Consider the following 23,724-nt stretch of genomic DNA (forward strand, 5'->3'; position numbering starts at 1 on the left):
CATAGGTTAGATAAGGTATCAAAAACACTAGGTCCTGAACATAATAAATAATATGGTTGTGTCACTACCCCTATAAGCATGTATAATCAGGTAGGTACTAACATGAAGTGCATAACAAGTAAACAAATAAGCATGTAACAGATCAGGTAATGACCAACCAAAGCAGATAAGAAACACAATCATTGCTATTTGTTAAAAACATTACTATGCATATCAAATGACATAAAGTCAAAGTACCCGCCTCCAATAGAAAGGTCCAATCCGATCCAAATCCGACGTCGAGATGCTCGTCTCGCGTCAAAGTCCTATGTTACCAATATAAATATATTTTATTTAGCTACAATTCTCATAAATAGCTAAATAAAATCTCTAACTCTAAATTAGGGCAAAACCCTAATCATATTACCATCATCCTTCCCATAAGAATTAATCTACACATGGTGAACTAATCAGGCAGTCCATAACCTACCACAAAGATCCATTATCTAAATTCCACTAATTAGGAATCCTTACAGTAATATACCAAAATCTACATCTACATCACTGTTGTAGTTAAAAAGGATCCTTACCTGACCTTCTTCTCCGACGATGACAGCAAACAACAGTGGCTGGAGCTGGTGAAGCTGCTGTCCACCTAACCATATACACTAAATTAGCAATCCCACACCCAACTAGGTACCCCAAATCAACCATTCCACATCCACTTACCTAAATCAATAGTCAGGACTGGTGATTACCTCAAACTTGGCCGCAAAGAAGGAATTTGCAACCGGATAATCTGTCCAGCAACTCCCACAGGCGGTGGTGGAAGTCTAGGGCACAGACATGAGGGGAAAAGGAAGAAGTAGGGACCTCAGCTGGCGACAGTTGCTCGGTGTCCGCAGCCGGAAGAGGGTCGACAATGTCGGGCAGTAGTGGTGTCGCGATGGAAAGGCGATCGGGTCTAGGGTTCCTGGGGCCGACGGTGTCTCAGGAGAGTGAGGGAGTCGCGGGTTAGCCGGGGCTAGGGCAGAGGAAGTCGCGACGGCGTAGGTTGTGGCAACGACAACGGCGCTAGGGCTCGAATGTCAGCGTATCGGGGGTCGGCGTCTTGTCGGCCAGAGGAGAGGAGGAGAGGCGAGTGAAAATCGGGTTCGACCTTAAATCGCGAGGAAGGGGAAGAAATCGTCGCCGGTTAGGGCACGGGAGGAGATGACGTTGGTCGCGCGGGGGAAATGGGAGAGTTCGGCGAAAACAAAGAAAAACAGGAAAAAGAAAATAGATAAATAAATTCAACTTTTCCTCGCTTAACTTAGATAGCCTAAACAGACTTTCCCGGGCCCCATATTTATCCCCGTAAGCTCATCCATACGAGCTCCGAAAATTTTTTGAAAAATTCTCAAAAATACAAGATATAAAAGAATGCGAGCTACCAGTATTAATCAATATATCTACAGATAAGGCATAAATAGAAATCGTACCACAGAAAATGAATCTGTCAGCTCGCTATGCATCCTCTCTGGTGACCGCATGAATACGCCCAGTCTCTGGCGGAGGAAGAGGTGGTAACGCTGCCTGCGACTGCTACGTCTGGGCAGGAGCCTACCACTGAGGCGATGCTGGATACTGTGCCAGAGAAGTCTGAGAGGGCGACGACTGATACTGCCCCTGAGTCAGGTAATGAGGTCCCAGAACGGAGCTCTGGGGTACTATGGGAGTACTAGGGTACTCCTGTCCGAGCATGACAAATGCAACTGCTGCAGGGGGGGCGGACATCTGCTGACTCTGCTAAGATTTGGCTCTCAGCCCTCCTCGATAAGTTCCGGACTGACTGAGCTGTCCTCCATGACCAGACCCTCCAGAAGCCATATGCTGAGTCTTCAGCGGACAATCTCGGCTCTGGTGCCCAGGAAGTTTGCAATAAAAGCAAACTGACTGTCCCAGAGAGTAGGCTGGGGTGATGTGATCTCTAGACCCACATCTGAAACAGCGAATATCGCTAGCAGGTTGTTTCCGGTTCGGCTGAGGAGACCGGAAATGTCCTGAGGAAGACTGCCCTGACTTCTGAGGCCTACGAAATACCCCAGACGTACCCTGACCAGGCCGACTGCGACCACTCTGCTGTTGTCCGGTCGTCTGTGCCTGTTGGGTCTGTCCTGATGTCTGACCTGTTTGCTTCCTTTTTTGTCCGGAAATGCTCTCTGCTGAGCTGACTCAATCATGAGGGCTCTATCCAACGTCTCCAAATAAGATGTGCTACCAAGACTGGCAAACCTTACTTACAACTGTCCATCCATCCCCTGAATGAACTGCTGCATACATGAACTGTCCTCAGCAACCAGTTCTGGACAAAATCTGGCCAATCTGTTAAACTCTGCATTATACTCTGTCACCGACCAGTTGTTCTATCGCAGACTCAGGAAATCTTGCCGGCGGGTCATCTGATATGCTCGTGGGAAGAAGCGGCTCTCAAAAGCCTCTCTGAACCTGGCCCAAGTGATGTTCCTCTCGCCTATGATAGAACGCTGAGTAACCCACCAGGTGTCGGCCTCGTCCCGTAAGTAAAAAGCAGCCAGCTTCGCTTTCTCCCACTCGGAGCAAGCTATGTAAAAGAATGTCCGCTCCATGGTCTCTAACCAGGACTAGGCCACACTCGGATCAGTCTCTCCTCGGAAGAGTGTGAATCGACTCTTCATCGATTCTGCCAATGCTGGAATCTGAGCTCGTGCCGTGACAATGTCAGTGAGGTGGGTAGGGACGGCTGCAGGAGCTGGCGGAAATACTGGAGCTGATGCTACAGATGGTACCGCTGAATAGACCAGGGGAGGTACTCCCGGTGCTGCTACATAAACTGGGGCATATGCCGCCGGTGGCATTGCAGGGTCAGCATAGGTGGCCGCGACTGGATGAACGGCAGGTAGTGGCACTGGATGCGGAGCAACCGGTATCGCTGGTGTAGGTGCTGCTGGGTACACTGTAGGTACTGGGGGCACAGGTGCCGCTGGTGTCGGGTACATGGTAGGCCCAGGTGGTGGTGGTGTCGAGTACGTCGCAGGCTAGACCGGAATAGGTGCGAGGTATGCCGGTAGTACCCCTGATGGTACCGTAAATACGGTAGGGGTGGGTACAGCCGGTGCAGCCAAGGTAGGTACCTCTAAAGGAGCCATCGGGGTTTGAGAGCCCGACGCGCCCGCAGTATCCTGAGTCTGCCCCTGTATGACAGGCTCAACCCTAGTAGACATCTCTGGCAAGTCCAGAGATCCCAAGGTCCTCGTACGTGGCCGTCCAACACCACGTCTCGCAGTAATACGTGTAAATCTCCTCATATCTGTTAAGTTATAACACAAATATCACTACAAATATAAAAACTATAAAATTACCTTTATACCTATTTGTCGTCTGGAAATGTTCTGTCGTTGTCCAGTCCCCCTTTTACTTCAGAATTCCGTACAAGAAAACCAACGAAAATCCATACAAATCTGAAAAATAAGTACCCAAGTTTACTCGCAAACTTGGGCTAACCCAAAAATCCAGAACACCAAAAGCAGGTATTCGTAACCCGCTCTGATACCAATAAATTGGTATAAGATAAATCTCGAAATCCGTAACACGATATACAAACAAGTATCGTCAACTTGGCTCTGATACCAAATAAATTGTCACACCCCGGGGGAGTCCCTGTCCAAAGAAATTTCGGCATCATCTCCCCTGTACAGGTGACAATCTAAAACGTTTCTACATCCATAGTCATACACAGGCAACACGGCCAGAACATATGTATATAACAACAAATAAATAAGCAAACAATCACACCATCCACGCAGTTAAATAGGGAACTAAAACAAATGATAAGTAAACATCTCAAATCATCCTACTCAACTACACTCATAAAGCACAAAACCGATATCCTATTCAACTACACTCATAAAGCACAAAAACTCAACTACGCAAATAAAGTCAACTTACCTCTTCTGCCGTCCAGGCAGGCATGTAGAAGATCATATCGAATAAAAATCCATCAATAAGTAAAAATCCATACAAGATCCAAAGTATCAAAACAGAATAAGTCTAAACATAGTCTAATAAAGAAAAACCAAAGGACCAACAAACGTCCTCGTGGACTGCAGGGGACTAGCGACTGGAACTCTCCGGACAACATCAACATGAAAATAGTAACGGAGAAGGGTGTGAGTCTAACACTCAACGGGTAACAACTGATATGCATAATAAAGAAAATAACAACCAGCACTAATCATGCGTACTGTCTCCTGATATAAGAAGGATAAATGCAACTGAAACAAGCAAGAGAAAGCTGTACTAACCAGGACCAAGGTATAAGTATAACAGGGTCGTCAGACCGAGAGGTATCAAAATCCTGTATGCTTGTCAAACATATGTATCCATCCAAATACAACATATAAGTGCAGCAAACACAATCAGAAAATGCATAAATGCATATGATGCCAATGATGGATCCTGGTCACCCCAGACGCCAGTCAGCCATCTCGCACACGATGGTGAGACCGAGTGGGTAGGGCTGTGACAACCGTGCACTCTGATATCACATACTCCTGATGAGTGACCGAGTGGATGGGATGCTGTCGGAGTACACTTATCCTCCTACCCCAAATCATAAATGGGAGAGCTCAATGCTCTCATCTCCCGGTACACAATGACGAGGAGGAATTTCTGTCGGCTACCACGCTGCGTCACACTACCCATGAGTGGACCAATGGAGCGTAACAAAGTCCAACCGTCTACCGGCTACCACGCTGCTACACTAAACCAGTGAAACCTAACAGAGCATAACTGTCTGCCGGCTACCACGCACCAGACCAGCGGAGCCTAACAGCAGAACTGCCACACACCCTGCCTGATAAAAATCACTAACCCATGAGTGGTGGTGTGTGCAGATCCATGTAATTGACGATGTGCTCAACAATAATGGAGTTGACTATCGCACAACATGTAATCATGGAAGATGGTGCATGACACTAAGCATGGAAATATCCTGAACCTATCCATAGATATAAAATGTGTACCCTAGTATCAATGGATCAATATGAAGATCTAAGGTACATAGGTCAGATAAGGTATCAAAAACCTTAGGTCCTGAACATAATAAATAACATGGTTGTGTCACTACCCCTATAAGCATGTATAATCAGGTAGGTACTAACATGAAGTGCATAACAAGTAAACAAACAAGTATGTAACAGATCCGGTAATGACCAACCGAAGCAGATAAGAAACACAATCATTGCTATTTGTTAAAAACATTACTATGCATATCAAATGACATAAAGTCAAAGTACCCGCCTCCAATAGAAAGGTCCAATCCGATCTAAATCCGACGTCGAGATGCTCGTCTCACGTCAAAGTCCTGTGTTACCAATATAAATATATTTTATTTAGCTACAATTCTCATAAATAGCTAAATAAAATCTCTAACTCTAAATTAAGGCAAAACCCTAATCATATTACCATCATCCTTCCTATAAGAATTAATCTACACATAGTCAACTAATCAGGCAGTCCATAACCTACCACAAAGATCCATTATCTAAATTCCACTAATTAGGAATCCTTACAGTAATATACCAAAATCTACATCTACATCACTGTTGTAGTTAAAAAGGATCCTTACCTGACCTTCTTCTCCGGCGATGACAGCAAACAACAGTGGCTGGAGCTGGTGAAGCTGCTGTCCACCAAACCATATACACTAAATTAGCAATCCCACACCCAACTAGGTACCCCAAATCAACCATTCCACATCCACTTACCGAAATCAGTAGTTAGGACTGGTGATTACCTCAAACTTGGCCGCAAAGAAGGAATTTGCAACCGGATAATTTGTCCAGCAACTCCCACAGGCAGTGGTGGAAGTCTAGGGCACAGACACGAGGGGAAAAGGAAGAAGTAGGGACCTCGGCTGGCGACAGTTGCTCGGTGTCCGCAGCCGGAAGAGGGTCGACAATGTCGGGCAATAGCGGTGTCGCGATGGGAAGGCGATCGGCTCTAGGGTTCCTGGGGCCGACGGTGTCTCAGGAGAGTGAGGGAGTCGCGGGTTAGCGGGGGCTAGGGCAGAGGAAGTCGCGACGGCGTAGGTTGTGGCGACGACAGCGGCTCTAGGGCTCGAATGCCGGCATATCGGGGGTCAGCGTCTCGTCGGCCAGAGGAGAGGAGGAGAGGCGAGTGAAAATCAGGTTCGGCCTTAAATCGCGAGGAAGGGGAAGAAACCGTCGCCGGTTAGGGCACGGGAGGAGATGGCGTCGGTTGCGCGGGGGAAAGGGGAGAGTTCGACGAAAACAAAGAAAAACAGGAAAAAGAAAATAGATAAATAAATTCAACTTTTCCTCGTTTAACTTGGGTAGCCTAAACAGGCTTTCCCGAGCCCCATATTTATCTCCGTAAGCTCGTCCATACGAGCTCCGAAAAATTTTCAAAAATTTCAAAAAATCCCCTTATTATTATTCACCATTTTTTTTGGTATTTTACACGTTTAGATGTTAATGAGCTCTCAATTCAAGTTTGGTTCAAGCTTGTTTGATTATTTGAACTTTTAGCTATTTGATTGGTTATTGAGCTTGATAATTCAAATTTATTTGTTTATTTTATTATTTATTTAACATATTAATAAGAATTTTATTAGTGAATATGGTTCGTGAACATTGTTCACAAACGTTGTTCATGAATGTTAACGAGCTGAATATATATATGTTCAAACTTGTTTGTTTAGTTTAACGAGTTGTTCAAGTTTATTTATTTAATTAATCTTATATACATTGAATGAATATAAACAAGTTCTTATCAAGCCGAATACTAATTTTGTTCACGAACGCTTTGTTTTTTTATAACCCTAGTTGTGAAACAAAGAAGAGTGAGGTAGAGAGGAATCCATGGCCCATATAATTAGAGCTCCGTTGTGACACGAATACAATGAAGGAGCTCCCTCCCATAGTGATTTAAATTCGTTGATTTCCGCTTCTTCATGTTTTTATTAAATGTTTTTTTATTTCTGTTTAAACAAATAAAAATAATAAAATGTTAAAAAAAAGTAAGGTAACATTATTTTCTTGTTAATTTATGAATTTAAATTCTATAAAAATTTAATTATATATAATATAAAATATGAAGGAGAGATGAGAAATATATATAATGAAAAGTGTGGGACCTATGAAGAAGTTGTTGAGAGATTTTTTTGATAGTAGAGAAATAGATGAGGTTTTTTTACTTTTGACATGGCACATATATGGCAACGAAGGGGCTCATGAAAATGTTCTACTACGGATGCCCTTAAAATGCATACTAAGATGTCAGTTAAAGTGAGTCAGATGTGACTCAACAGGACTCAGATTTGGCCTAGACAAGATTTAGGTTTGATTAAACCTGATCAGCACACTCATATAGAATTTGTCTGAAGATAAGACAACTACTAAGATTTGGCTCTAGTCACCAACACCACTATATCTCAACTTCGGGCACTAACGTCACTGACACTACCCCTGTGGAATCTTATTTCAGCCTTAGTCATCGACATTATTTATATCTCAACTTCGGATCCCGATATCTTCTAGCATCCTATTTCAGCCTCAGTCGCTAACATCACTCATATCTCGACTTCAGATCCCAACATCTTCTCTGTCTCAGCCGTCAACACCCTCTGTCTTAGCCTCATATCTTGGCATCCTCCTTGTCTTTGTCTCAGTTGCCAATATCCTCCACACCTCAGTCTCAGATCCTGACATTCACCTTTCTCGATCTCAGATCACGACATTTGTCGACACCCTTCTGTTGGGTTCTTCGAGCCGTGAAAACCGCTTTTTCGCGTCGCGGAAACCCCGAAGGACCCAAAGCCGTAGATCCGTGCAAAGATTCGTATAAAAATTTGAAAAACTATTTCTTGTACGAGTTCAAAAACTGATCTACTACTTAGATCTATGAGGAAAAAGTGTTTACCCTTGATGCGATGCCCTTCGCGTTCCCGCTCGTCCAAATGATGTCGGATCTCAAGACCGTCAAGCGCCGGTCCTCTAGAAGTATCCACACGGACACACTAGATGGAGATGACCAAAAACCAAGGTGTGCTAGCACCTATGTGGTTCGGCCAAGGGAGGAGAGGGAGAGGGAGAGCTTGAGAGGGAGAAGGAGGAAGATGCACACATGAATGAAAAATCAAATTCTCATCCAAAAACCAAGTGGCCGGCCACTTTTCAAAAATTCACATTAATTGCATTAATTGCAATTAATATGAAACCATAAAATCACATTAATTGCATTAATTGCAATTAATATGAAACCATTAAGAGAGTGGCTTTGTCACTTCCATGAGGTGGCACCCATGATGATGTGGAACATCATTATTGGTCCACCTAATGCCAACTCACCAATGAGGTGGCAAAAGGTCAAGTCAAAATTGACCTTTGGTCTTCCTTCTCAAGTCAAGTCAAACTTGACTCAATCTCTACCATGGTGGATCTAATCCAACCATTTGATTCGAGTCAACTTAATATAATGAATCTAATTCATTAAATTAAATTGATTCAATGAGTCAAAATCTAAATTAGACTCATTTAACACATGAATCAACTTGAGTCGAACTCAAGTTAGCCCAATTAGGATTACTCTTAATCCAATTTGATTCATCAAATGAATCTAATCCTCTTGGTTCATCATATGAACCTAATCTCCACCTAATTGTCCTAAGTGTGTGACCCTATAGGTTCTTGTAACGTTGGCAATGCCCTAAACCCATTTAGGAGCATAAGTAATGAGCGGTATCTAGCAACACATCATTACTACCCAAGTTACAAGAATGTCGAGATCCGACATCACCTTGTGACTACCAATTGTGACTACTCACAAAATAATGACAAGTGTCCTTCTATCCTAGACATCTAAATTGATCAATATGAGGCATAGACCATGTCATCCTCTAATCAATCTAAATCTTGAACTCCAAGTTAGACTCACTCGATCAAATGAGCTCAACATCTAATGTTGACTCATTTGGGCATGGCCATGCGCTTAGTGGTCTCACTCTATCAAGAATAGCGATGTCGCTCCCGTCATATGGGAGGGATAGATCCCATCTACATTACTCACATCCCTCTGCATAATTCGTTACATACCCAGTAATCGCCTTTATAGTCCACCCAGTTACGGGTGACGTTTGACGAAACTAAAGTACATAACTCCTTATGTAGGGATCCATGGTGACTTCAGGTCTAAGGACTAATAGTCATACTAATAGCCACATGAGAAAGTATATGACACTCATATAACGATCCATGATACTTTCTCATGGCGGGTCATTCAGTATACATTCTCTAATGCATACCCATGTGTCAGCTTGATATCTCTATATCCATGACTTGTGAGATCAAGTCATCGAGCTGACCTACATGCTAGTCTTATTGTATTAACATTGTCCCTGAATGTTAATACTCGACTAGGAATGATTTAGAGTAGTGTTCCCTATATCATCTCACTATCGATTCAACCAATCGATTGATATAGGTAAGAACCTTCTACTCAAGGACGTTACTATACTTATTTTATCTGGCACTAATACAAATAAGCATAATAACCAAACTATTGCCTTTATTAATATAAGAATATGATATACGTGAGTCCATACAATCATCAAATGATTGGCTCTAGGGCTCTAACTAACAATCTCCCACTAGCACTAGTGCCAATCAGTATAGCCTCTAAGGCCTAAAGACCTAGTGTGACCGTCATGCTTCCTCTGTGCCAAAGCCTTGGTCAAGGGATCTGCAATGTTAGCCTCTGTAAGTACTCTGCAAATCTTCACATCTCCTCTATCGATAATCTCTCGAATGAGATGGAAACGTTGTAGAACTGCTGTGAACTCTGCCAGCTCATAGCACTACCATTCAAGCAAAACACGAACCTCGACTGCGATTTAATCATCCTGGTCGGTCTGGAAGCTAGTATCACTGTAACTCATCATCGCCTCCATATATCAAGAAATATTCTTTTGTCCTTCTTAAGTACTTAAGAATATTCTTGACCGCTATCCAGTGACTTTCACCTGGATCTGACTGGTATCTGCTCGTCATGCTCAAAGCATACGAGACATCAGCTCGAGTACATAGTATGGCGTACATGATCGATCCTATGGCTGAGGCATAAGGGATCTGATCCATGCGGTCTCTCTCCTCTCTAGAAGAGGGACCTTGAGTCTTCAAAAGACTCACGCCATGTGACATCGACAAAAATCCCTTCTTGGAGTTCTACATGGTAAACCGTAGGAGTACCTTGTCAATGTATGTAATCTGACTTAGGCCAAGTAATCTCTTAGATCTATCTCTATAGATCCGTATCCCTAGAATGCGGGATGCCTCACCTAAGTCCTTCATTGAGAAGCAACTCCCTAGCCGTGTCTTGACAGAAGCATAGGGATGTCCTTTCAATGAGTAGTATGTCATCCACATATAATATGAGGAAGACAACTATGTCCCCCAACCTTCTTGTAGACACAAGGCTCATCTTCGCTCTTGATGAAACCAAACTGTTTGATCGCATCATCAAATCGAAGATTCCAGCTCCGAGAAGCTTGCTTTAGTCCATAAATGGACCTATGTACTGCTAGTATGCTATGGATCTACAAAACCCTCAGGGTTGTGTCATGTACACATCCGAGTAGGTTTCCATTCAGAAGCGGTTTTGACATCCATCCGCCATATCTCATAGTCATGGTAGGTGCAATAGCAAGCATGATCCGAATGGACTTAAACATCGCCATCGGAGAAAAGATTTCATCATAGTCAATACCATGAATCGCTTGAAACCTTTAGCTACCAAGCGACCCTTATAGATAAGTCCATCCATGTCTCTTTCTCTTAAAGACCCACTTGCACCCAATGGGTTTTACCTTCGTGGATCAACCAAAGTCCATACTTGGTTGGTGTACATGGATTTTATCTCGGATCTCATGGCTTCTAGCCATTTCTAAGAATCTCATCTTCTTGATAGGTGGTAGGCTCATCCTCTATGAGCACAATGTCATCATGGTCGACAAGAGAAATGAGTATCTCTCAGTGACGACGTATCAGACCTGCAAGAGGTATGTCTACTTGAATCGGTTGTTGTTCCTCAACCTTGTGGAACAACATCATCCACAACACTTTGTGGTTCCACTTCAAGCATCAGTGCTATTGTTCGCATCTTGAACTTCTTAAAGATCGAACGTGCTCCTACTAGTCTTTCTAGAAACAAAACCCTTCTAGAAAGACCCTAGTCTTGCCACAACTACCTTGTCTAGGAATGTAGAAGTAATATCCCTTAGTTTCCTTGGGATATCCGATGAAATAGCACTTGTCGGATTTGGGTCCTAACTTGTCTCAGACTTGGCGTCTAACGTAAGCCTCACAACCCCAAATCCTCATGAAAGACACCGGGCATCTCTCCACCATATCCTATATGGTGTCTTTATCACGGCCTTTGATGGAACTCGGTTGAGTATGAAAGCTACCGTGTCAGAGCATATCCCCATAGATATGTCGGAAGATCCGTGTGACTCATCATAGATCGTACCATATCTAATAAGGTACGATTCCTCCTTTCGGATACACCATTCCACCGTGGTGTTCCGGAGGAGTGAGTTGAGATAAAATCCCACACTCGGCTAAGTAGTCACGAAACTCATGGCTTAAGTATTCACCACCTCGATCTGATCGAAGTACCTTAATACTCTTGCTAAGGTTCCATACTTCATTCTTGAATTCTTTGAACTTTCAAAGGATTCGGACTTATGTGTCATCAAGTACACATAACCGTATCTAATCATCAGTAAATGTGATGAAGTACTATAACCGCTTCTAGCAGAGAACATTGAAAGGGCCACATACATCACTATGTATGAGTCCTAATAGTTGCTCTCTCGCTATAGCCACTAAAGGGGTCTTGGTCATCTTGCCTCGTAGGCATGACTCGCATATCTCATATGATTCAAAATCAAATGAGTCCAGCAAACCATCCTTATGGAGTTGAGATAAGCGCTTGTCATTTATATGACCTAAGCGACAGTGCCAGAGATAGGTGTAGTTCATATCGTTCGATTTGAACCTCTTAGTACTAACGTTATAGATAGGGCTCTCTAGATCTAGAATATAGAGTCCGTTTATCAGAGGTGCACTATAATAGAACATATCGTTTAAATAGATAGAACAACATTTGTTCTTTATTATAAACGAAAATCCTTTCTTGTCCAAACAAGAAACTGATATAATGTTCTTAGTCAATGCAGCACATAACAACAATCGCCTAACTCTAGTATAAGCCCAGGGCGTAGATAGAAAATAAGTCCCTAAAGCAACAGCACCCGTGCTCCATTGCCTACTCGTAGGTCTATCTCGCCCTTGTCTCTGCTATTTCTCGGTGCTTGTACACTAGTACAAATGTGCGAAGCACATCCGGTATCTAATACCCACGACGAAGAAATAGAGAGGTTGACTTCTATAACATTTATACCTGAAGTAGAAATCTTATTTCTCTTCTTGTTAAGATCTTCCAAGTATCCCGTGAAGTTCCTCTTCCAGTGCCCTGCTTGTCCTTGATATAGTTGACAAAGATGTGCAACCATATCATAAGCACCCATTAACTCATGTTGCTTCAAGCTCGAGTTCATGGTCGCGAGCATTAGACATGACACATCTAATGCCATCTTGATGCTACTTGTAAGCATCTTTGTCACCGCAGGGCATTGGCGGGAGGAGCCTCCGAATGGGCGCCCAAGCGTCGAGTTACGTCCCGAGTGAGAACTATTCTCGTGTTCCATCACCCAGAAATTTGCTCGAGCTTGTCCTTCTTAAGGACAGATCGCAGGGAGAAAATGTTCGTATTCGACGTCATGGCAATTCTACAACAGAAATAAATGCAGAAATAAGTATCATATTCTTTAAAATCATTTAATTAGGCCTTTAATTAAATGATGCTCCCACTGAATTCTATAATTCTTGTGGGACAAGATCCACATCATACTAACCCTTGAGTTAGCTTTGGCTAATACGCCCAAGGCTTAGTATGATCGGTAGGTAACGATTACCAATTACATCTCTATGCAACTCTTGTTTATAGAATCAATATCTGCATTTATATTAAAACTCGAGTTAGCTTTGGCTAATACGCCCGAGAGTTAATATAGATGTGATATTGACCCATCTTTCCAACTATTGGAAGAATGCCTATAGTCGACTCGATCCAACCGAGTAACTATGAATACTCAATCTAATTGAGTTTGTATTCACCCATGCGTTGATAGACGGGACCAAGATTGTCCCTCCGTACCCTACCAAGATAATATGTATTGCTCTGCTTTGGCAGATTCAACAATACATGTGATCGAGGTAGTGATAGGTATCACGGCACGGTTAGGCATTTTAGAGTTGGTTCGATCTAGATCTAATCTAATCGAGAAGAATGCATCTTGTGCACGACTTAGATCTAATCTAATCGCAAGGGTGCATCATGTGCACGACTTAGATCTAATCTAATCGATAAGGCACTAATTAATTAATTAATTATTAAACATGCATCAAATACATAATAATTAATTAATTAATCTATTTGTGATTTAGTCATGGCCCTACTACGATCTTCTCAAGCCAATGAGAAGATCGATTGGTCAACCTAGGGTCAACAGCTTCTCCAAGCGCCTCCCTTTGACCACCTTGTGTTGCTCGTGCCCGCCTCGGAACTCCGTCTCGTGTGGACCCTCCACCGCTCCAATTTGTACATTACAATTTGAAACTCGAGTTACATTCGAGTCTAAATCTAATTTACAACAAGAAAATAAGAGAAGGCACGACGCGCAGGTCGCGAATATAATACAACACTCGCAAACACATAACGGCACGCAGGCCGTATTATGAATTACAACACAACCAATCATATTGGGCTTTGGGCCATGACTATCACAAATTAATATATAATTCAAAATTATATATTTTTCATAATTTTCTGTAATTTTAAAATTAATTTTACAATTTTACGAGTAAAATTTCGGCGGACCGGTTTCGGGCGCAATCGTGAACGGATCCCCTTGCGGGAGGGCAGCGCGCCTACCCGCGATCTAACCATCGCGAGGGTTCCTTTGCGATCCAACAGCTTAACCCGCTGTCCCAAAACGATTTGGGCGAGATATTGCCGTTTCGGAAAAATCTTCCAGGTTCGTTTTAGCGATTTCGGGTGCGATCGAGCAAATCCCCTTGCGGGGTTAGGGCAGCGCTACCCACGATCTAACCATCGTGAGTTGCTCCGTTGCGATCTAAAGGCACCCGAGTCCGCTGTCCCAAAAGATTTTGGGTCGAAACGAAGCCGTTTGGGAAAATTCTTCCCGATAGCCGAAGCCTACAAGTGCCGAGACACTTGTGCTTCGCCTATAAGGAAAAATTACCCATAAAAACATAAAAATTGAATTTTTACAGAAAATCACAGAAGCTTTTTGTTTTCCAAAAACCAAAAACTAACTCGTACAAGTCTTTGCACGTGGCTCTGATACCACTGTTGGGTTCTTCGAGCCGCGAAAAAACCCGAAGGACCCAAAGCCGTAGATCCGTGCAAAGATTCGTATAAAAATTCGAAAAACTATTTCTTGTACGAGTTCAAAAACTGATCTACTACTTAGATCTATGAGGAAAAAGTGTTTACCCTTGATGCGATGCCCTTCGCGTTCCCGCTCGTCCAAATGATGCCGGATCTCAAGACCGTCAAGCGCCGGTCCTCTAGAAGTATCCACACGGACACACTAGATGGAGATGACCAAAAACCAAGGTGTGCTAGCACCTATGTGGTTCGGCCAAGGGAGGAGAGGGAGAGGGAGAGCTTGAGAGAGAGAAGGAGGAAGATGCACACTTGAATGAAAAATCAAATTCTCATCCAAAAACCAAGTGGCCGGCCACACTTCAAAATCCACATTAATTGCATTAATTGCAATTAATATGAAACCATAAAATCACATTAATTGTATTAATTGCAATTAATATGAAACCATTAAGAGAGTGGCTTTGTCACTTCCATGAGGTGGCACCCATGATGATGTGGAACATCATTATTGGTCCACCTAATGCCAACTCACCAATGAGGTGGCAAAAGGTCAAGTCAAAATTGACCTTTGGTCTTCCTTCTCAAGTCAAGTCAAACTTGACTCAATCTCTACCATGGTGGATCTAATCCAACCATTTGATTCGAGCCAACTTAATATAATGAATCTAATTCATTAAATTAAATTGATTCAATGAGTCAAAATCTAAATTAGACTCATTTAACACATGAATCAACTTGAGTCGAACTCAAGTTAGCCCAATTAGGATTACTCTTAATCCAATTTGATTCATCAAATGAATCTAATCCTCTTGGTTCATCATATGAACCTAATCTCCACCTAATTGTCCTAAGTGTGTGACCCTATAGGTTCTTGTAACGTTGGCAATGCCCTAAACCCATTTAGGAGCATAAGTAATGTAACGCCCACCCATCATTACCCAACCAAAGATGTCGAGATCCGACATCACCTTGTGACTACCAATTGTGACTACTCACAAAATAATGACAAGTGTCCTTCTATCCTAGACATCTAGATTGATCAATATGAGGCATAGACCGTGTCATCCTCTAATCAATCTAAATCTTGAACTCCAAGTTAGACTCACTCGATCAAATGAGCTCAACATCTAATGTTGACTCATTTGGGCATGGCCATGCGCTTAGTGGTCTCACTCTATCAAGAATAGCGATGTCGCTCCCGTCATATGGGAGGGATAGATCCCATCTACATCACTCACATCCCTCTGCATAATTCGTTACATACCCAGTAATCGCCTTCCACCCAGTTACGGGTGACGTTTGACAAAACTAAAGTACATAACTCCTTATGTAGGGATCCATGGTGACTTCAGGTCTAAGGACTAATAGTCATACTAATAGCCACATGAGAAAGTATATGACACTCATATAACGATCCATGATACTTTCTCATGGCGGGTCATTCAGTATACATTCTCTAATGCATACCCATGTGTCAGCTTGATATCTCTATATCCATGACTTGTGAGATCAAGTCATCGAGCTGACCTACATGCTAGTCTTATTGTATTAACATTGTCCCTGAATGTTAATACTCGACTAGGAATGATTTAGAGTAGTATTCCCTATATCATCTCACTATCGATTCAACCAATCGATTGATATAGGTAAGAACCTTCTACTCAAGGACGTTACTATACTTATTTTATCTGGCACTAATACAAATAAGCATAATAACCAAACTATTGCCTTTATTAATATAAGAATATGATATACATGAGTCCATACAATCATCAAATGATTGGCTCTAGGGCTCTAACTAACACCTTCATGTCTCAATCTCAGATCCCGACATCTTCCCTATCTCGGCCTTAGTTGCCGACATCGTCCATGACTCAGTCTCAAATCCTGGCATAGCACCTCTCTCGACCTCAATTGTCAACATTCATGCCTCAACCTTAGATCCTGGCATCATCCTGCCTCGGCCTCAATTGCTGACTTCATCTATCTTTAAGGTTACTCAACATCGATCTCATTTCCTCATCCGTCCTCAGATTGTACCCACACTAAACCCCTTATTAATGAAATCATTTTCCCCAAAAGATACAAACAATGACGATGAATATTCCAGAACACATGACACCGAATGAATAGAGAAGCAATTTTGTGGCTGTCAGATTTGTTCTCCTAAATGTTCTCCTTCAAACACATGATGCTTAGTGGATGGAAAGGCATTTAACGACTATCGAATCTAGTTTCCACATTAGCTCTGATGTGGATATGCTTTTCTGACAACTATATAACCCCTAGATGAGATAAGTGCAGGGAGGACTCTCTCATACACTCTCTTTGGCTATATAAGCTCTCACATCTTCTTCTTCTTGCTCCTGCACTAGCTTAATACCTCAAGAAAACTCTAACTTGAGCATCATAGTAGCCAATTGGATTTCTCCTCGACATTATTCTAATACTTTGTTAAAGTGCATTTCAGGTCCTCGTCTTCTTCACCAATGATCTCCGGAGAGCGCGCACATCAAATTGTTCGTTAACCATTGGCTTGACCATCCATGATATTTGACTGGAAAAAATTAGCATCATCTATGAGAACTCTGAACCAAGGTGTTGCAATGGTTAACACTTAAAGAACTACTGACAACCGCGACTTCGTTGGAGAGAGAAGTGTCAGTCCAGGTAGGTCAGTTAGAGGGGAGTGAATAACCCTAAAAAGAAGTTAAAATAATCTCTTTCTTTTGAATAGATCAAGAACACAATATTAATTAAATAAAAACATAAACAAATAAGTAAGAGAACAAACGAATTTTATTTGGTTGTAACTTAGGTAGTTGTTAATCCAAGACAGTTGAAAGCTTCACTAAAAAATCTCCTTCATGAAGGCAGAGTAGCCTCTTATAGTCTTTGAAACCTCATAAATAGTTAGAAAAATGAATACAATGATTGATGAATAATTCCTAGCTCCAGGGGATTTTTTATAGCCTCTTAGGATAAGTTATCGTTGCTTGAGGCACTTCCAAAGCCATTTAGAGCATCTCTAAGTGGATAAAGTTCTATTCACTTTTTAACGGTCATCCAACGGTTATTGTTCATTAGAGGTGTCTCTTAGAAGCTCTAGGGAACCTCTAAGGGAGGCGTGAGGGTGCCTCCAAGCTCCATCAGGCCGCCTCCAAGCTTTATGAGCTAGGATGCTTCCATCAAGAGACGTAAGGGATCCTCCAAGCTCCTTCAGGGCACCTCCAAGCTCCTTTAGGGTGTCCAGTTAACCTCCAATTGGTTAGCTCTTCTTCATGCTTCTTTGGGTGATGCTACGGCCATTCGAAATTGAGCTCACTTAAACTCAACTCTGATCTTCTCCTCGAGTAGGCTTCCTCCCGATTTCTCGTCCCACGAAGGCTCTGTGCACGCCCTTCTCATCCACTGGTGTACTCTTTTGTAGCTTTCATCCCTCGGATGCACTGAGCCCGTCGACTCATTTCCTGTACTATCCTTCTCACTCACCTTTTCACTCAACTTCATGTGTTCCTAAGTGTTGGTGTAATTTTCACTAATGGTTTAATTCAAGTTTTGATGAATAACAAGTGAGTTAAGTTAGGTGTTATCATGATCTAACCTTATTACCGAGTGTGCAGGGTTGACTAACTTGATGGGTCAAGAGGACCTGACACTAGGCAAGAAATCTAGTTGAGATGTGTGATTTCAGCAGGAGATCGAGATGTGCGATTCCATAGTGGCGAAGTCCAGATGTGTGATTCCAATAGGAAGACTGAGTGGGTCATATTAACATCAAAGAGGTAACTTGACACGCGATAAGTGAAGGTAAGTCACTAGAGGAGAGTGAGTAAGTGAGGACGTGTCCCGGTCGAGGGGACAGTAAGTGTTGATCCAATTTAGGTCCAATTCAAAAATCCAAATTGAGACCCTGACTAGATCCTAGTCTGGAGGATAGGATCTAAGTCATAAATTAATCTTATTATTGTTGTGCTAACTTTGTTTTGCAGGTTAGACATTGTCGTGTTGGACTAACCTAACTTTTAGGGAGAAAGGAACAAAAAGTCCTCAGATGAACAATATCTGAGGCGCCTTCAAGCGTTGGAAGACGCCTTCAGTACTATTCATGGAAGGCATTTTCGGTGCTATGGAAGACACCTTCCAATGGATAAAATTCAGACCTCATTGCAAATAAGGAGCATCGATTTCAGGATAGGATTTGCATATGGAAGACGCCTTCAAGGCTATAGAAGCCGCCTTCCACACTCTTTATAAGGGTGTCTCGACCAAGTATTCATCATCAACTTATATACATGCTTATATGCATCCGATTGACTTTCCGACTGCTCTGACTTCCTGCTACCCTGCTACGACTCTGTTATGCCTAACTACTACCAAGAAGTTGTTCAAACACCGAGCTAGAGCCAACTATCTAAAGAAAGTGTTTGGTAACGAAGAGTTAATTTCTGTTCTTAATTACTTTAAACGGAAAGTGTAGCTTGTTACATTCTTTCTATTCTTTTTGTACTTGATTCCCTCTTTTAGCAGTTTCAAAAGAGGTTTTTAGTGAATTATCCGTCGATAAATCCGTGAGACCTGGATCTTGGAGTAAGAGTCGCCGAAGGCTTCAAACCAAGTAAAACTGAACCGCGTCTTTTACTTTTCTATTTTTCTATTCTTGTTTCCACTGTATTTACTTTATTTTTTAAAATTAAAAGGAAAGTTTTAAAAACCATATGATTTCCCTCTCTCACATGTATCTCAATCTAACAAGTGGTATTAGAGCTAGGTTCTTCTCTGAATTGGTGCAACCACCAATCAAGTTGGGGAACCATTTTTTTTGGATTTCGATTTTTCATGCCTTATTTGAATTAGTAAAATTTACCTCTTCAGATAATTATTTTTTATTTAGTTTTTACTTGAAATTGGTGCAACACCACTCAAGTCGTCGACCTATTTTTCTCAAGCACTACTAATCCAAGACCAAGTCTTGGTACCTCCTTCTAATTGTCTATTTTCAGTGATTGATGGCCCAACTTGAGGGATTTAGCACCGCTCATCCTCCTCTCTGCAACGGAAATAATTTTCCATATTTGAAGAAGAGGATAGAAGTTTACTTGAAAATGGATATCGAGCAATGATTCACCATCCGACGGGTGCCTATAGATGAAATAATAAAAGTACCACTCGATCCTGAAAGATGGAGTTTAGAAGATAAGAAGAAAGCCTAGATCGACTCAAAAGCGTTAAACATGATCCAGTGCGGACTCATAAAAGAAGAACTCAACCAAGTTGGCTCGCACGAGAATGCAAAGGAGGTATGAGACAAGCTCATCGAACTACATCAAGGAACTACTGACTCAAGGGTAACAAAGTATGATCTATTATTGAATTATTTACTTAATATTAAAATATAAAATGAAGAAATCGTAAGCCAACTACACACGAGAATCAAGGATATCTAGGACTATAAATGAACCAAGCGTTCATGAACAAACTTGGTATTCGGCTTGGTAAGAACTTGTTTATGTTTGTTCAATATACACAAGATTAATTACACAAATAAGCTTGAATAGCTTGTTAAGCTAAACAAACAAGCTTGAATACATATGTGTTCAGCTCATTAACGTTCATGAATAAAGTTCATGAACAATATTCATGAATAACATTCGTGAACAATATTCATGAATAACGTTCGTGAACAATGTTCATGAGCAACGTTCATGAATAATATTCACAAACTATATTTATTAGTAAAACTCTTTTTAATATGCTAAATAAATAATAAAATAAAATAAATTTAAATTATCAAATTCAATAACTAATCAAACAACTAAAAATTTTAAACAATCAAACAACCTTGAATGAGAGCTTGATAACATCTAAATGAACCAACCTCAACCCAAGCTTGAATTGAGAGTTCGATAACATCTAAACGAACCAAGCTCAAGTCAAGCTTCAAATAAGCTCAAGCTCATAAAAAATTAACCAAGCTAAGCTTGAACAATCATTTCAAAAGCTTGGTTCATTTTAAGTTCGGCTCAGCTAGGCTCAGCTTGATTACCTTATCAAACAAGTTTGAACACTCCAAATCTTGGCTCGGCTCGGCTTGTTTACAACCCTAAGGATATCCTCAACGACCTAGACATGATCATACATCAACTCGAGAATCACAATGTTTCATGTATGTGTTGGATCGATCGCACATGAGAGGGGGTGAATCACGTGATTTTCAAAACTTTTCTTTTTAGTTTTAAGAACTCAGAGTAAATAACGCAACAAAAAATTAAAATGAAAAAGCCAACACCAGAAGATACAAGCGGTTTACTTAGTTTAGAGCCTTCAGTGACTCCTACTCCAAGACTAAGGTCCCGTAGACCTATCAACGGATAATCCACTAAGGCCTCTTCTGGTACTTCCGAAAGAAGAAATTGAGTACAAAGAGAGTTAGAACAAGTGCAACACACTGCACTTGTCCTTTTGTAGTAATCAAGTATACAAGTAAAAAGTTACCGACACTTTAGAGATAGAAGTAGGGCCACTCATGTGTCAGTGTTGGCTTCCGGCCACGATTGGAAGTTCTCAGAACAGTTGTCGGGCGTAACAGCTTCACAGTAGAGTCGTAGCAGAAGCTTAGAGTAATCAAAAGTTCAATCGGATGCACAGTATCTCGTATCGATGTCATGTTTTAATGTCTTCTCAAGACAACCTTATAAAAGGCATGGAAGGTGCCTCCAATGAGGCAAGTTTTATCCTGAACAACCCGACACTTATCCAGACTTTGGCCAAAATTTATCCTGTGGAAAGCGTCTTCCATAGCCATGGAAGGCACCTTCTATGAACAATACGAAGGCGTCTTCTATCAAGCTTAAAGGCGCCTTTTGACATTGTTCATTCAAAGGTAAATATGCTCCTTTGTCCTACAAAATAACATTAGTCCAATAAATAAAATAATAACCTGTAAGACAAATGTTAGTACAATAATAATGAGCAGTATTAATTAGTTCTTGTTCTCCCAGGACCATGAACTAGTCAAGGTTTCAGCTTAGGGATCCCAAATGGACCTAAACTAGATCGACGCCTACTATCCCTTCAACTGGGATGTGTCCTCACTTGGTCACTCTCCTCAAGTAACTTACCTTAACTTACCAGTTTGCAGACATTCGGTCAGCCCGTCGACCTGTCTGGACTTCATGCCAGCTATTTGGTTGGCTCGTTGACCTAGCTGGACTTCTTGCTAGATATCCGATCATCCTGTCGACCTATCTGGACTTCGTACCAGCTATCTAGTCAGCCCGTTGATGTGCGTAGATTTTATACACTTGTTTAGCATATTTTGACGCATATTCTTATATTTTATACATGCTTTATCTATGCACTTTCATGCTCCTTACTTCACTTTTGGCATAAATATTTTTCTTTGTACGGAGATATGTTCTTGTGCATTTTCTGTGTTCAGGAGTCGAATTTGGAGAAGAATTAATATTCGTGGCTGATTCTACAACTAGACGAAGGAAAGATGACACCAGGTGTGACTGCCACATGGCCATACAAAGGGGAGTGACCTTGGTTGTGTGAGGGTAAGAGGGTCGTGTAGCCTCAGCAGCAAAGGAGAAGGACATGACTGTGTGAGAGCCACACGACTGTGTCACTTTTGAAGCCAGTCAGAACACGACCGTGTATGGTTACGTGACCGTGTAGCCTTTCCAGAGACAAAGAATGGCATGGCCATGTGTGCCACACGGTCGTGTGACACTTCTAGAGACAAAGGCTGGCCAGGCCATGTGGATCTACACAGCCATGCATGCCAGCCAGGGATGAAGCTTGGCACGGTCGTGTGAGGGTCACACGACCGTGTGACCATAGCCGAGAAGGGGGATGGCAGGGCCGTATGAGATTCACACGGTCGTGCCCTGGGTCGTGTGGCGCCCAAATGCCCTCTTCTATATATAGGGCTTCTTCCTCTTTGAAAGCGGGAGGCTCTCCCTTTGAGGAGACCAATTCTTGGATGCGGTTCCTATCATTCGAGAGACGTTTTCCGTCCAAGATTCGACTTCAGGAGCATTGGATTGGTTCTGAAGATCACTCGTCGTATTGAGATAAGCGTTCCTATTCTATCATCTTTATTTGGATCGAAATGATTAGGATCTTTTCATCTTCGGTTCTTTTCTTGTACTCTATGGAGTAGATTTCTCTGTTTTAGGATGGAGGGAGTAATTGTAATGTAAATTAGTGTAAGATTCAAGGATTTGTCATTTTCTTGATTCAAGGATGTTGTTATGTTTTGTATCAATCAATCTTGTGTGGATTATTATGTTTCATGCCTAATTACCATTCTTGATTGGTTGTTTGTATTTTTTGTGGAATCTTGTTTAGGAATTCTCTAAATTGTATGACTGAGGGGCGTCGTGACAGGGCTGCCCGCTAACGGATATTTAGGGATCACCTCGAGGGGTGAAGCAAGAACCTACAAAGAAGCAGGACAGATTGATATGCTAAATTCTATATCTTGATGTGAATTGATTAATGATGTGTTTCTATGTCGTATGATCGAGGGGCGTCGTGATAGGGTTGCCCCGCTAACAGACTTCATAGGGATCATAACTCTTTGATTGCTTAAGGTTTAGATGTTAGTCTTTGATCAGTGTTTTCTGTAGGAAATAATCGGTAATCAGTAACTTCTTACAAATACATTACAATTGAGGACAAGAATTAGTAGATTGTATTACATTGATGAATATCACAAAGAAACCAAAACTCTTAGAACCTTTACAAAACTGAGTTTCTGTATTTAACCCTTACTTCTAATCTTTAGTTGTATGCCCTTTTAATCGTTTGTTTAGCTAATTCGCTTTTGAGACATCTTTAGTGATTATAACCAATCCCTGTGGATTCGATATTCTTTTATTGCTGACGATGTAACCATACACTTGCGGCGTGTAACAAGTTTTTGGCGTCGTTGCCGGGGACTGCATCTATAACAATAGAGATTATCATTTGAGTTAGACTAAACTTTTCTTTTCTTTTCTTTTCTTACATTTAACTTGTAACTAGTTTTTTTTTCAATTTTGTTTTGTATTCTTTTATTACATTCTTTCTTTACATTCGTTATTCTGTAATTCTTTTTGTAAATCAAATTCTTTGCATTCTTTTCTTGAAAGCAAATTCTTTAATCTTGTTCTTGTATGT

Source organism: Zingiber officinale, chromosome 6A (assembly GCF_018446385.1).
Source record: "Zingiber officinale cultivar Zhangliang chromosome 6A, Zo_v1.1, whole genome shotgun sequence".
NCBI classification, from domain to species: Eukaryota; Viridiplantae; Streptophyta; class Magnoliopsida; order Zingiberales; family Zingiberaceae; genus Zingiber; species Zingiber officinale.